Source organism: Meles meles, chromosome 8 (assembly GCF_922984935.1).
Source record: "Meles meles chromosome 8, mMelMel3.1 paternal haplotype, whole genome shotgun sequence".
NCBI classification, from domain to species: Eukaryota; Metazoa; Chordata; class Mammalia; order Carnivora; family Mustelidae; genus Meles; species Meles meles.
Window position 1 is genome coordinate 43254112 of NC_060073.1, and position 4789 is coordinate 43258900.

The 4789-nt window shown below is 48.7% G+C and overlaps 1 pseudogene; it reads right to left on the bottom strand.

Annotated features, from left to right (window-relative positions):
• Positions 1–462: 462 nt before the first annotated feature.
• Positions 463–1597, bottom strand: LOC123948686 (annotated as a pseudogene).
• Positions 1598–4789: the final 3192 nt, after the last annotated feature.

The following is a 4789-nucleotide window of genomic DNA, read 5'->3' on the forward strand; positions in this document are numbered from 1 at the left end:
GGGATTGTGATGTGAGCTGAAAGCAGATGCTTAACTGACTGAGCCACCCAGATGCCCCTGGAGCCCTTTAAATACCCTGCTTTGCAGCCTGGCTCTACCACCAGGAATGGCCTGAGTGCTTCTCCACCTCAGCTTCCTTGTTCATGAAATGAGACTAATAATACACTTCCTCTGAATGATCTTTATTTATATATATATATATATATATATATATGTACATGTAGTATAGATATTATATCATATATATACATATATATACTGTAGAAGAGTAAAATATTTTTATTATATTTTATTTCTTTTAGAAAAACAGATGCCTGATGGAGGTTGTGTCCAAGTCTTGAAGGGATCCAAACTGGGCAAGGTTTTTCCGAACCAGCATGCTCCAGTTTTGTAGAACAGCTTGAGAACAACAGCCGCCCCTGAAGACCGCATTAATACCCACAAGACAGATTGCAGCTGGCATCACACACCTGGAAAGTGCATGCAGCAGACCCGGCAGACCTTCCAGGCCAGAGAAGTCACCTCAGAGGGAGGGAGCCAGTGCGTCTGGGCATGCGGTGAGGCAGGACGGGTGAAAGTGGGACCAGGGAGAGCGAGGCTAACTGTGCTGGCTACAGAGGGTACTGGGCCCACACATCGGGGCTCCCAGGGTGAAGTGCAGGTACTGTAGACTCAGATGGCCCCTGGCAGTGAACTGATCCAGGTACAGTGCTGGGCAGACGACTACCAGGGCTCGGAGACCCACTAACGTGTTCTCGGCCATCTTTGTGTTTGCTTTAGCCAACTCTGGCTGTAGTGCTTGAGGAATCTCAGGATCAAAGTGGATGCCATTCAAAGCATTCTTTGCAACTTCTGCTTCTGAGAAACTGTCAAAACTGACAAAACCTACGGACTGCTTAGATGTCAGCTGTCTAAGAGAACCCCCGTGGCCCTTCAACGGTCTGAAAAGCAGCTAGAGCTCCCGAAGTGTGATACCCAGAGGGAGACCACTGACAAACAGGGTCCGGATGGGTTTTGGGGTTCTGGGCCCTCTGACCTTCCTCAAGATGACTAAATCATTGTTTATGATGATTAACACTTACATAAATCGCCTCTCAGATGCTCAAAGTGCGGTAGCTGGTGTTGATTTCACCATGCTGGAGTGGGAACGGGGCTCAGGGATTCCTCTGTCCAATCTTCATTTGTAGGTGCAGGAAGGGAGGCCCAGAAAAAGAAGAGACTGTCTTGTTTTCTGGGTTTGAGGAGGGTAGAGCAGACATCATAGGCATGTATCGCTGATGAGGAAACTGAGGCCAGGCCTGACCCCAGGTAAGCCTTCCTGGATGGCACCGAGTAACAGGTGCTGGATTATAGTGTATTGTATCTGTGGCCTTGATTCTGAGCTTCACATCCTCAGACTGAAGCCTCTCCCCAATGATCTCAGTGGCATCTGCCTATGAAGAAGAGGTTTACGGGCCTGACTTTGCATTTGGCTGGAATGGGATGCGCATGCGCCTGCTTGAAACATGGCTGCCCAGTGGGCGGAGTCTTTTTACTTCTCTCTGGGTTCCATCACTCCCGGGGTGATTTCATTACCTTCCATCACCTTTAGTACCATCTCTGCAATGGAAACTCCCAAACTCACTATATCCTGTTGATTCCAAGACACATTTGAATATCTTTGAAGTTGGGATGTGCCCTAGTTTACCTGGCAGTGTGTTTTCATAGTAGTACCTAAAATAACAGTGGTCTCCCAGTCGGTGGCATCTTCTATCTGATGAAATATGGTACGTATTTACTGCAGAACACCCTCTGAATTCCAGACTCATAAATCACAATGGTTTTTCAACATCTCCCTTTGGGATGGGGAATAAACACCTCCAACACAAATCATAAAATTGAATTCCTGACCTTCTGGCCTGCCCCATCTCAGCAACTGGCAATTCCATCCCTGCGGTAGTTCAGGCCAAAGTCTGGGAGTCACCCTTGACCCCCACTTTCTTTCCCAATCTACCTCCAATCTATCAACAAGTTTCACTGAGTCACTTCAGAATAAATCCTGAATCCACCCACCTCCCACTGATTCACCACCACTGCCCTGATCCAAGCCACACGGGTCCCTTACCTGGATTCTAGCAATCACCACCCCCCTTGGTACCAGAACTGTCCTGCCCCCCTGCAGTCTCCACTCAGGGAGCAGCCAGAGGGGGCCTGTGGTTAAGACAGGCTCCCCGACGACCACCCCAGCTCCCTGACCCCTGCTTCACCACTCTGTTTAATTTTTAAAATAACTTATAGTTAGCTGAAATTATACATAGTTACCGCTTTCTGCATTTATTGTGTATTTTCTCCACCAGAATGTGAGCCCCGTGAAGGCATGGATTTTTGTCTCTCCTGTTTAGTGACCAATCCCTACCCTCTGGACCCATGCCTGGCATGTAGTAGGTATTCCGTAAATATTGCTTGAATGAATTCTTTTCCGCAGTATGATGCTTTTGAGGGAGCACTGAAGTCAGACCAACCTGGGTTCAAATTCTGAATCTACCTCCTTGTGGCTGTGTGACTTGGGAGATTCATTCAGTCTGAGCCTGTCTCTCATTCACATGACGGGGATGAGAACACTACCTCTCGGGGCTGACGGGAGGCTTCAATGAGTAAATATTCACAACGCACCCGCGTAGCGCCTTACACTCAGCAGGTCTTCCCCTGTTTTTTATTTCTAGTATTACTATTGTTATTCCAACCTCTAGAGCGAGAGCAGCTCTGGGGCTTGTCACCAAAGCTGTGCACATGTTAGTCAGAGGCGAGCCCCAGCTGTGTGTGTGTGTGCACTTGGTGGGAGGGAGGGCAGGCTGGGATTCCTGTCCCCGTGATGTCATACATCAGCAGCCCGACCTCGGGGGAGCTATCTCACCCCTCTGAGCTGCGGTGTTCTCACGCATGAAGAGGAGATAATGATCGCATCTATTTTTTATGACTGTTAGGAGCATTTCTGGCGCAAGCACAGAGCACATGGCAAATTCTAAGCAAATATTAACTCACATTATTACCACCGAACTAGCTTCTCCCACAAACGAATGCACACGGCCTGGGTTCTGATGCCCAGGGCGGGGCTCTGAGGTTCAGCTTAGCCTGCCTTCCTGCAGCCACAAAGGTTGGAAGGAGCTTATAGTCACTTTCCTGTAACCACAACAATCCCCAGAGAGACAACCACAGGGCACCCAGCCCTATCCCAAGGCAGTCCCCACACCTGCCTCCTTGCCAAGGTGGCTGAATGCTAATGCTGGGCTCTGGTCCTCCCGCCTGCAACCTCTGACCATTTCCAGCAGCGACCTGGTGAGGGCAATCCTCTTGCTGCCACCAGCGTGCTTTGCTGGGCTCACCAGACTTCCCGGGGAGGAAGGGCAGTGGGGAGGGAGCCTCTTGAGTTTTCCATTCTCAGTATTCCGCATGACCTTCCAGCAACTTCTACATACTCAGCAAGGGAGCCCAATGGTAGAAAGCAGATCTTTTTTTTTTTTTTCTTTCTTTCCTTCAAGAAACACTATTGTTCCACTTGAAATTATTTTCCTCACTGGAACCACAGTGACTCAGAAGCCAAATCAGCCATTCAAAGTAGGGTGTCCCCCAGTCTCCTCACCTGACCCCTGGGTGATTTCTGGAGGTTAGACAAAGTGGGAGAGACCCAGGACAAGGGGGCACTGCAACCCACAACCTGCCCCAACCCCAGGATCCCACCCTACCCCATCCACCACCCTAGGGAAGGCCTGTTTGTTCCCCTGTGTGGGAGCTCCAGGGGGGAATCAGGCAGGAAATGTTCCTGCACTCCTGGGGCTTACATTCAGACAGCAGAGATGGGCCATAAAGGAAGATACAAAGACATAAACAAGGAAATTTCCATGAAGGCAAGAGCTCTGAGGAAATGAAAAAAGGTCAGCAGGGCGCCTGGGTGGCTCAGTTGGTAAAGTAATTGCCTTTGGCTCAGGTCATGATCCTGGAGTCCCGGGACTGAGACCCACATAGGTCTCCCTGCTCGGCAGGGAGTCTGCTTCTCCCTCTGACCTCTCCCCTCTCATGTTCTCCCTGTCTCATTCTCTCTCTCTCTCTCAAATAAATAAATAAAATCTTTAGGAAAAAAAAAAGGTGATGTGTTAGAGAATTACTGGAGCTGGTGAGGGTCTCAGCTGCCACTCTGGATGGAGTGGTTTAGGAGGACCTCCCTGAGGAGGTGACATTTCCATATCCCTCACTTAAGTGCACACTCCCTTGAGGTCAGGGAGCCATGTGTATCCCCACATAAACCTAGTGCCCAGCGAGACCTTGGGGATCCACACCACATGTTAAACACTGACATCAGAGAATGCAGGGAGATGCAGCTGTCTGAGACCTCAGTGCACTTAACCTTGTGACTAATTCAGTAACGTCAGCTCACGCTTTCCAAGCCTCAATCCAAGAACAGACTACCGTGAGGTCTTAACGTGTTGCCAACAAGATGAGAAAAGTGAGGACAGTGTTGGGACTTTTCATACAAAAATCTGAATCCGTTTAGCATAAAGGGCTGCTGTTTACACTGAGATTACATGGTGTGTGAGTGTGTGTGTACACATGTGTGCATATGCACGCGTATGTGTGTGCTAAGATGTCTTTTCTTTTATGAAATGATGGAAGTGTTCATTTTTTGAGTTTCTTTTTTTCCTTAATGTCCTTACTTGGCAGAGTAAGTTTCTTCCCATTCTTAAAAGATTTTATTGGTCTGTAAAATCCAAAGACATGCGAACCACTGTTTTCCTAGCCTTTCTACTTGGCAGCC